Source organism: Hibiscus syriacus, unplaced genomic scaffold (assembly GCF_006381635.1).
Source record: "Hibiscus syriacus cultivar Baekdansim isolate YM2019G1 unplaced genomic scaffold, ASM638163v2 tig00112206_pilon, whole genome shotgun sequence".
Taxonomy (NCBI): domain Eukaryota; kingdom Viridiplantae; phylum Streptophyta; class Magnoliopsida; order Malvales; family Malvaceae; genus Hibiscus; species Hibiscus syriacus.
Window position 1 is genome coordinate 1,113,503 of NW_024063267.1, and position 11,986 is coordinate 1,125,488.

The 11,986-nt window shown below is 33.7% G+C and overlaps 2 pseudogenes; both read right to left on the minus strand.

The window, feature by feature from the left end:
- Positions 1-1,123: 1,123 nt before the first annotated feature.
- Positions 1,124-3,415, minus strand: LOC120175670 (annotated as a pseudogene).
- A 4,934-nt stretch (positions 3,416-8,349) lies between these two features.
- On the minus strand, positions 8,350-11,361 carry LOC120175578 (annotated as a pseudogene).
- Between the last annotated feature and the right edge of the window lie 625 nt (positions 11,362-11,986).

The window sequence follows — 11,986 nt, forward strand, 5'->3', positions numbered from 1 at the left end:
TATTTATAATCGTATAGATATTTTTTGAAAAGTTTGTGGTAATTATAATGTAATACTTTTTTAAAAAGAAATTAGTTTATTGATTTTTTTTGTATAACCATCAATATCCGATCTATTAATCAAATAATCCGGATCGAGTACTGTAAAGGCAATGGCAACCCTCAACCATGTTTACTACATTCAAAATCATCAGGTATTCAAACATTTGACCTTACTTAAGGGATTCAATACTTCATTTCACTAAACTAACTGGTTGTTGATATTTTAAAATTAGATTACCCTTATTCCCATATGTAATGGGGTAAGGGGAGGTAGGATAGTAGGCTGCCCCCAACGCCAGGTTGAGAACAGCTTCCGTAAGAGACCTCCGACAACCCTCAACCATGTTTACTACATTCAAAATCATCAGGATTCAAACATTTGACCTTACTTAAGTGATTCAATACTTCATTTCACTAAACTAACTGGTTGTTGATATTTTAAAATTAGCTTACCCTTATTCCCATATGTAATGGGGTAAGGGGGAGGTAGGATAGTAGGCTGCCCCCAACGCCAGGTTGAGAGCAGCTTCCGTAAAAGACCTCCAAATTATGAAATACCCTCCGTAAGACTCGATCCCACGACCCCAAAATTAAGAGCCTTGTGCTCTACCAACTGAGCTGGATGATCATTTCTGGTTGTTGATATTTTAGTATATCGATAATGTATATTCTACATACATAATTACTAAAACTCAATTTTTTTAAAATAAAATAATATTTTTTATTACTGAAATCACTTAAATCAGATCTATATTTCTATATTCAAATATTCTAATATTCGTATATAGATAAAAAAAATCTTTTAAAGGACAGTTCTTCTATTTGAAGTGAAAGAGACAATATGTTGAACAGAAGATTGACTTGTGGGTGCCCACAGAAAACAATGAATACACGTCCCTATCACCATACGAAGATCATCACAGTAAAGATCAACCTTCAATTTCCCAATTAAATTATTCTTATTTTGCTTTTTTTTCCACAATATAATACCTATATTTATCGAACATTTTATATTTATATTTGTCAAACATAGCACAATAATATCCATATTAATAACTTAAAAATAATAAACAAATAATTTTCTACATTGAACAAATCAATATTTAAAATTAAAAAAAAAGACAACATACAAATCTAAGACTGAGATTTGCCTAGCTCAACGTCCTTGGGTGGAGATGAACCGTCCGATTGCTGCTGCTTCAACAATTCAACGTTTTCTTCAGGAGAATCTTTGGGCAGTGTTGAAGCCTTGGCTTCAGTTTGTTATCAGCCTCAACTGCCCAGCTGTAAACTACCATGCCGAGGATCGCAATCGCCATCCCCAGTATGTTTTTCAGCGTCAGCTCCGAATCAAACAGTAGCCATCCCAATATCAGTACGCAGACCGTTTTCATGTGCCCTAGGACCTGGAACGACGTCGCGGAGAATCGTCCGATGCAAAGGTACTGACTAATATTGCAGAATACCGCCAACGAGCACGAAAGTAGTATGAAAAACTGCATTGTTAACAATCAGCCCATAGTCATATCAGTATTTTTCATGACAAGTCTTGGTACCATATAGTGTTCGTGCATATAGGTGAGCGAAAATGGTGTGCAGTGCTTTGATGAGACAAGGAGTACTTACGAGTGCAGATGAGGAGAACTTATAACTTGCCAGCAATTTTCCGGTGAGGTAGTAATCAACGAAGGGACCGAACAATAAAAGAGACAAAGCTTGGATCGGAGCTGTTTGACTAAGCAATTCAAATGAGCCTATCGAGTATTTCTTCTGTAGGGAGCCAATTGACTGTTCCAACAAAAGCATGATTGATTACACAGTAGGTAGAACGATCAAAGATGGATTATTAAAACGTTTGGCTAGATCCTCTAAGATATAGATCACTAGAAGATGCGGTATGAAACAGTCGTGTTCACATTAACGTAGAAGAGACATGCAACCGTGTTTTAAATAACCATACTTAAACAAAAAACGAGCTTTCAAAACATCTGGCATTCATCAGACATAATTGTTATGATGGGTGGAAGGCTTTATCCTATTATGCACTGTAATCATAAGGCATCCGAAAAGGATAAATGAAAAACGGCGAATGAGAAATGCTTACAATTTGTTGTAACGAGGTAGACAGGATGGCGACACAAGCACAAATAAATCCTTGCGCATTAACTTTTACATCCGTGACTGTACAAACACCGACACCAACAACCACTACCACAACGGCAATCTTGACTTTGTCCGAGTAGTGTTTACCGTGTAGTATCCATTCCATCACACAGACAACAGGAATCATACTAAGCTTTGAAATCTGTATCATAATGATAAACAAAAGGGTTAGCTTCGAAATCCATACCATGACGATAATCGAAAGGGGTTTGAGATCTGTATCACAATGACAATGGCATAGATGGAATACATGAAATCTACATCACAATGACAGTGAAACCTAATATTGATGCTTCTTTCTGGTATAGCATTTCTTTTACCTGATAAAATCCAACAGAATTCAGCATGAGACTCAAATTCATCCCGGTGATCGAAGTATTAGCGACGACAGAGAACCAAAGAAGCTCCCATAGAGGAACTTTTTTCCTCGTCGAGTGACCGGTGGCATTCGATACCAAGCCGATTAAGGCGGTCATAGAAAAGTGAAACCCGGTTAATGTAGTAGCTGTAAATGCAAGAGAAATATGTTCAGATTTACACAAACACAGAATTCAACTCATCATTCATCGAAGGTTCAAAACATTTGAAGTTAAGAAATCAAACTAAATTGGATCAAAAGCAATTCTAGAGATTCTCATTCTAAAGAATGATCATGCACGTTAAGATCTGGAAGCACAGTCGTAATAAAAGAGATTTGGGATCTGAATTAGCCCTTTACAGGATAAGATCTGAATTTCAAAGTCCCATAATCCATGGCCCAAGTTAAAGTCAATGGAGCTCTCTTCTTCGGTAAAAAAACAACAAATCTCCAACTAAAAATCCATCTTTTCCCAGAACCCAAAAAAGATAAGAAGCCAACAAATAAAAAAAATCTGGGAAATTCAATGGATCTGCCAGAGGTTTAAAAATGGGGGAAATCGATCCAGATCTGAGACGAATAGAACAAAAAAAAAACTTGAGCATGTAAAAGAAAATTCAAAGAACGCACCAAAGACGAAGGCGTAGCCGGCAGGGGACATGAGCTGCTTGTTAGCCATAATAAGGCCAACGGAGCTGATAACGTTCATAGCCCAAGCTCCCACATCGGACACCCCCGATGATTGTTTCTTCACCACATCCATTTCTGGAGAAAAAAATCAAAACAAAAAAGAGAAAAAAGATTGAAACTTTTTTTTGGCGCTCGGTTGGATTCTAGGACAGACAGAGATCTAAAAGCGCCACCGAGCACACACACAGTGTCTCTCCCACCTCCCCCACACCGCCGATTCTTGTAGGCGGATTCTATAAGAACCAAAAATAATACACACAATCTATATATATATATATATATATATATATATATATATATATATATATATATATATATATATAATAAACTTCTAGTCCTAGTAATAAATATTTTTGTTAGTAATAATTATTTTGTATTATTATATAAATAATTTATATACAAAATAAAAATTGGGATTGTTTGACACACCTCATTCTCTAACGGTAAAAGTTACTAAAAATGTTAAATTCTGAGTTTGATCCCTCTATTTATACTAAAATTTGAGATTTAGTTCTTCTGGTTTAATTTCACATAATTTAATCATTATACTTTGATAATTAGTTTAAGTAGTTAATACTAGGGACACAGTCAGGGACGAGGTTATGCTTACGGATGGTTATGGTTTGATTCTGGAAATATGTTTGGCCTATCTGAACTTGAGATTAATATAATATTCTTTTTATTTGTTATCTGATTCGACTTTTTAACTTAAAATCACTCAATTTAACATAAATATATTAAAAAAATTATGGTTATTAGGTAAAATAAAGGTATAATTAAAAAATATAGATATATGGATATTATAGTAATTATATTAAATATATCAAAGTTAATTATAATATTATTCTCATGTCGATCAGATATTTTTCATCATAAATATGAATATGACCAAACTCTCTCCTTTAAAAAAAACTCAATCAGAATCAAATATGAATTTTTAACAATAAAAAAACTTGACCTTATAGGGCCGAACCAATTTTTTTAATATAACGATATTTTAAACCTTTTTTAATTTAATTATTAGTTATAAGATCTTTAATTTTCTTGACTTTTAGATTAAGTACTCGATAGATCTTTATCCTATAGATATAAAGCAATATAAACCTTATCCATGTTTGATCCTGTCATCATTCCTCGTTAATATCCTCATCTACCCTATTTGATAGATATTTTTATAAATATATAAAAAAAAAATATGTTTATTAGGTAAAATAAAGGTATAATTGAAAAATGTAGATATACAGAGGCGGGCTTATATAAGATCAACTTAAGCAACGGAACAGGCCCCGGAATAGCAAGAGCCCTAAAAAAATTAGATTTATTATAATAAAAATTCTTTTTTTTTGTCTAACTCCACTTTACGAGAAATGAGCTCATCTTCATGATCTCCCTATCCCACATCGTTAGGATTTGAGTTAGTATATCACCAATCTCCCTATATATACGGCATTCAAGCTTTGGAATTTTTACTAAGGGTATCTTTTAAGAATTTGCACATAGCCTCCAACGTCCTAGCCTCAGCCCTGTAGATATATGGATATTATAGTAATTATCTTAAATATATCAAAGTCAATTATAATATTAGTTAATATCCTCGTTAATACCCCTTGTTAAAAAAACTTATATCAATGTAATGGCTGGAAGGTCTTTTATATTAACGTTTCATTCCTAAAAGTATATGGATTAAATTATGATAAAATAAGTACAAAGGTTAAAATTATAAATTTAAGCATAGTAAGAGGACCAAATCCTTAATTTCTGATATTTTTAGGCAAAAAGGCATCCAATATACCTGTACTTTTAAGGAAAAAACAATTAATGTTATTCCCGTATTATTTTTCTCTCAATGTGATCTTTTGACCAGTTTTTTCGTTGTTGATTGTTACAGTACTGTCGTGTCAGTTCACAGTATTGACATGGTAGTCCATATGTCATGTTTGAGTTACCAATTTAACCACCTGCAATGTTATCTGCCATGTTAATCTGTCACCCTAAATCGCATGTTCGTAACATTAATTGTCATATCAACACCGTAACGATCGACAATAAAAATATTGATTAAATGATCACATTAGATTTATTTTCTTATTTGAAGGGCCCACATTAAGATAAAACAATACGAGATAAACATCAGTTTTCTCTCTCAAAAGTATAGGTAAATCTCATGCATTATTTTACGTTAACAAGGCAAAAATGGTTTAGTTAATGGTGATAATTCATCGGGGGTAATTCAACTATATTAAAGTAATTAAACTGTTCAGTCATCAATTGATTTTTTAACCTTTAGTTGAATTGATAAAATGGTAATAATAATAAATTAGAGGCGTGGTTTCTTTATTATGCTCAAATTAAGGATTTAACCATCATATTTTTATAATATTATTAATTATTTTAAATACATAATATTTTAATTAAAATACTTTTTTCAAATTAGAGATAAGTATAGGTCTAATTGGACTGGATTTTTTATCGATCTAAACTCGATTCAAATATTCTATCTCTTTACCTATAGTCCGACCTGATCCGGGTTTAGGGACGAATTATGTCCAATTAAAATATAGGGACAGAATTTTAATTTAGTGCATAATGGGGGACTCAAAATGGGAATTGACCAGACAGAAACTCCAAGTCCACCGGCCACCGGTTCAAATATACTGTTATTTATTTATTTATTTATTTATAATATTAAAAAATGATTTTCATATAGTAACAATACATAACATTAAATACAATAATTAATAACTTATGGCAATATGTAATGAATTTAAACAGTATTGTCGGAGCATTAACTGTTGTAATACTAGTATTTTTGTAGAGACAGTGGAATATTAAATTAAAAGAAAAAAGACGGTTGTTTTTTCTTCTAATTTAATGTTGAGTTAACTAGTTTGGATAGATAATTCTCTTGTTTCACTTAATTATGGGTAGGGATGTCAATTTCACTCGACAGGTTTCAATCCGATTCAATCTGATTAGGTCGGATTTAAAAAAAAAAAAATTGGGTTCAAGCCGGATCATATCGATTTTTTATGGGGTGATGTTGGGTCAGATCGAATTCGGATTGAGGGTGAAAAAACTTCAACCCGACCTAATCCAAGGAAAATGATGTAATTTCCTTTAAAATGTTATTTTTAATTAAATCATTAATTTATATCGGGTCGGGTCAGATCGAATTTATATTCTAAAAAATCGGGTCGAGTCAGAGTTGGTGAAGAATATATATTTTTTGGGTCGAGTCGAGTCGGATGTAAGATATAAATTTTTTTGACCGGATCGGATCGACAAAAAACCCGACCCGTTGTCATCCTTAATTATAGGTTTAATAACAAACAAATTACTTTTGCTTTAAAAGTTATAAACATATCATTCGGTTACATTAATATTACAAGCATTTCATCTTATCGTTAAGAATGAAATGGACGGTTGATATAATATGATATAATAATATTTTTAATTCATTAAATTTATATATTTTATTAAACTTGTTCTTATTTAAAATAATTCAATAAATTTAATCATTTATATTTAATATTTTTTAATACCAATGATAATCATCCTATATTAATAAAAAAAATTATTAATCTAATTTTTTTACGATACTATCAAATCAAACGACTCCATCAAATCAAAGTAATATTTGAATAATTACATTGTGTCATAAAATAACAACACATCAGTATTAGACTATTATCATAATATAAAAACTATAAAAAAAACAATATAACGTTGATAGGAGAAGAACAAAAAAAATGATAAGCTTTTTAAATATTAAATACTAAATTTATTGAATTGTTTCGAATAAAGACCAAATTAATAAATTATAAATTTTGAAGAATAAGATCGTTATTATATCAAGTCACGTCACTATTTTCGTGTAATGATATTTTAATTAAATGATTTATTTATAACGTTTAGAAGAAAAGTAACATGTTTATTACTAAATCCAGAATTAAGTGACCTTAGTTTTAGTTTACCCTTTATATATATATATATAAGTATCAGCTGCTTTATACTTTTGTTTACACGTGTAAAGTAGATACACAGCCTAAGCTTGAGACGCACGTCGTTCAAAAGCCATCAAGCCAGCCACTCAAATGCCATTTTTAATTTTGGATTGGTCCTCCAAAGTTGAACCATTGACCTCTCGCCCCTCTTTCCTTTACTCTGATTTTAAGTTTAAGCGCTTAATTCCATTGGATATCCATTAATATAACCATATTTTAAAGGGTAAAGTACAAGAATGGTCCCTTGATTATAAAATATTATTTTATTGAGTCCTCCAACTATTAAAAGTTATAAAATGGTCCCAAAACTATAGGATGTTTTGTTGAGTCCCTTTACTATTAAAAGTTACAAAATGGTCACTCGACTATTCATTATGTTTCAAACTCGTCATTTTTTGTTAAAAAATTATAGATAGTTTGAGATGGATTCTAGTATGTTGTATGGGATATGACAGTTATTTAAGATTATGGAATCAAATTTTATCATATCTCTGATAGTAGAATAACTTCCAGAAGGTCGAATTTAGAACATAATCAATAGTTAGGTGATCATTTTGTAACTTTTAATAGTCAAGAGATTTAACAAAATAACATTTTTATAGTCAAATGATCATCTTACAAATTTTGATAGTCGAGATAACTTTTTTTATTAATCTATAGATATTTCAAGTAATAATATGTTCTGAAGAATTTCAACAATTTGATAATAAATATTTCAATACCCTATAATATTGATGCTTGAGCTCGACTTCTAAAAAAATCATCCTATTAACCGTTAAGATAATTTTGTTCGTGCAATTAATCCAATTTGAGATATCTTAAAATCTAGGAATGAATTCAAAATTATAGGTCACAATTTCCCATGCTCTTTTCTTTGTTGCTTTGCTTTCATCAAAACACATTTCCCCTTTTTGCCTTTGTACAAATCAATGGGCGCAGCAACATGTAAAAGATATTATAACGACACATGGCACATGGCTAGCTTCCCATGTACCATGTCGGTCCGTCGGTGATCCATTAAAATTATACTTAAATATGGAAAACACTCCACTAATCTCTCTTAATATACATAAACACATCAGTGAAATGCATGTGCCAGAAACATTCCCCCACAGAAAATATTTCAGAAAATTAAATAAATAACACTAATACTTTTTTAGAGAAAAAATGTGCTACATGTAGCAACCAGACAGCAAAGCCAACTGGTTGAGCTGTGCCAGTGATCACACAACCACATACAAAATCAAAGCAAATTTGTTTTGTTTTTTGTCTGATAGCACAGAGAAAACGCCCCTATCACATGCCGCTTGCCGACAGTCCCAACTCACAGGAACGCATCCTTCTGCAGCAACTTGACCACCTCGTGCTGATTGTTCAGCTTTGCAACGTCGATGGCCGTCTTCCCGTCCATGTTTTGGTGTGTGCTGCAGCGAGAGGAGAGAAATTATGTTCGAGAAAGGGGGATGTATATAACATAAGAGTCGGTATCGATGGTTGCTTGATGCGAGTTGTTTACTTACACAGCAGCGCCGTTTTCCAGTAGAAGGGCAACACAATCTTTCCTTCCATAACCGGCAGCGTAATGAAGCGCGGTGTTCTTGTTCTTGTCCAAAGCGTCGACTTTTGCTCCAGCTTCGATAAGGACTTTAGCACATTTAACCTGTAATTATATAAAGTTTATTAGCTTTAACCCTCCGGACAAGAAGCATGATATCAAAGAGACATATGTAAACGCTGAACCAAGAAGCAAGCAATAGTTCGAATAGATATGTCTGGTAGATGGCCATACGTAAACGCTGAACCAAACCAAGAAGCAAGCATATCTTAGTAGCTGACAGATTCCACAATATAAAAGACGATAAGCATCAGTGACTGCCATGGATACTGTATGCTTTGTAGGCAATTAGTGATTAAAATATCTGGTTTTTTGCATCGAATTTCTTCGTTAGAAACTACATTTGTCGGGGGAAAGATTCAGTTATAAAATTATAATACCTCGCCATATCCACATGCAAAATGCAATGCTGTCCTTCCCTCTGAATCTTCTTCATCCTTGTCAGCACCAGAGGCTAATGCAGCTTTCAGACCCTAAATCATGGTGGGTCAAAACTTTATGGATTATCTGTCAAAGGGGAAGAAGCATACGTTACAAACAGTTAAGCCATACCTCAACATCACCGACACTAGCACAATTATGTACGATCGATCATCCTCATTCCCTACTCACCACCTTCATCTGCAGCAGAATAACCAGCAGATGTGGCTGCTTCTCCTGAAACTGCAAGACCCATTGCTTCACCCAACTTCTTTAGAACATCTTTATCGTTCCAATACCTAAATATGGAACCTTTTAGTGAAAAAATACGAAACCACATCATACACTCATTCTAACGAGGAATAATATGTTAAGCCATAAGGTAATAAAATTATGATGCTACTAATCACCCACTTCATCATCGCAGCAGGACCACCAGTCTCTATTCATCTAGAATAGGTTTCATGATGGATCTTCTTTCATACGTGCCATCCGTTCCTCGATCTGGTCTTTGTGTTGAGGATTAGTCAAACCGTCAAGCATGCTAGACATAGCCGGATCCTAAAGAAAGACAAAAAAAAAAGTTTCATCTTTCAATGTGATTTCAGGTAACGTAATACAAGGGAAAAACATTAAAGAACCGGAATGCATGGTAAATGAGCCCACACCTGCATTAATGCATTACCAAGGCGCTCGGCCATGGTCATAAAACTGGGGATTCTGCATAACCTGTTGCATAGTCGAATAGTACTGCTGTGGATCAAGCTGTGGCAACTATCTTCAGTCGCTGCCCCTTGAAACTCTTAGTGAGCTGTTCTGCCATTTGGGAAAATGACGGATCTTTCGCTATCTGCTCAGCTAGTTCCTTGATGCTTGGATCCTAACAAACCAAGGTGATTAAGAGCCATATGCATAATTAAAATTTATTGAAACAGGCATATGTTTTGAGGGGAAAGTAATCACTTTTCTAAGGAATTTAATTGATCGGAGCAAAAGTGACCTGAAACTAAACTCGAAATTACCCAAAACGACTTGAACACATGATGATCACCCAAATTGCATTGAGCCCCATAAAACAAAATTTAACATTCTTTGTAAGTGCAATTACAGACTACTTCACAAGATTTATCCAAGCTCACAAATTTATCAATGGAAACTGTTCTTTAGTTCCCACCTTAATACACCGGGATGTTGACACAGCTGATCAAGTTATTAACCGTAAAGCTTAACATACTCGACTATACTACAAACACAGCATTGGCAAGGCATAGAGCAAAAGAAGAGCAATGATTATCAAAGGCAAATGAAAAAGAGAAAAGCTTACATTAAGAGGCCACTCATGGCCGAGAAATCGAACGGATTCGGAGGAACAGACCCAGGTCCAGACATGGTGGCAGGAGAAGATCCAGACTGTGCCAGCTGCGACGCCGCTGCGGAAGCTTCCGGCTTCGAAGTATTGTTCTCGGTGGCGGATGTTTCTGTTGATTTTCATCTAAAAAACAAAAACAAGAAACATAAAGACCAGCCGCTATTACTAACTCTTAAAAGCCATGTAGTAATCCAGGAAAACACACACTAAACTCCAAGAAATTAATGAAATCACAGTACATGAAACCCTGATTCAGTAACAAGAGGATAACACAATTTAAAGGCAGTATTGACAATAAAAACGATGAGTTAACAATTTCATTATCGACTCGAAAATCCAATCAATTCATCAACCAGGGATGAAATTTAACATGCAACATAGATGTCAGAACGAATTCCAAACCCAATTCAACATCAAAACAAAAAAAAGGAATCTGGGGGTTTAAAGCTCACCGGAAGAAGTGGATTCCTTCTGCAAATTGGAAGCCATAGCTGAATTCCGAAGATGTTAGAAATTAGTGTTGAGAAAAGAAGAGAAAGTAGAGGGAGTGAAATGGTAGTATAAGTGTGAGTTCTTAGTCAAAGAAAAGAGAAAATCAAAAGAAGAAGGATCACGGAGATCAGGAGATGGATATGATCGGCTACAAATGGAAAGCAGAGACTGAGTTGTGGATGAGTTGGTGGGCCAACTCAATCCTAAACCCTCATCTCATCTTCCTGTTGCTTGAGTCGACACTGGACTATTGGTTAGGGCTAAATTATCCATAATGCAACAATAATTATGGGTAAAGTGCACAAATAACTATTAAATTATATTAAAATAATTTTTAATATAATTAATTGTTTAAAAATTAATATTTGTTTATGCTTTGTTTAAGATCTATGCGTTTACCTAAATTATTAGTTTTGGTCTGTTTTAGTATTTAAATTTTTAATTTTTTTAAATGAACCTAATGTCTTATTTTTGTTTTATTTTAATAACCTGCCATTAAAACTTAATGGACAGACTTACGATGCATAGTTTAGGTGGACAGACAACAATCCGAATGGTAGATTACGAGAGAGTGATGAGTCGACCAACATAGTTCAGTTTCAGCTCACCAGAATGTTGACGGTGGAGATCGGAGAATGAAGAAATCGAAGAGTCCATCATCGATTTGAGATATTGAAGCGTTTTCCGATGAAGAGTCGAAATCGTGTTCGGGGGGTCAAAAAAGTACATGTTTAAAAGTTTGCACTTCCTGCTGATGGATACGACGGTCAACGACTGTAGATGATGCGGTTTGCGAGCTTGTCCATTAAATTTTAATGATTGGGTATAAGATGA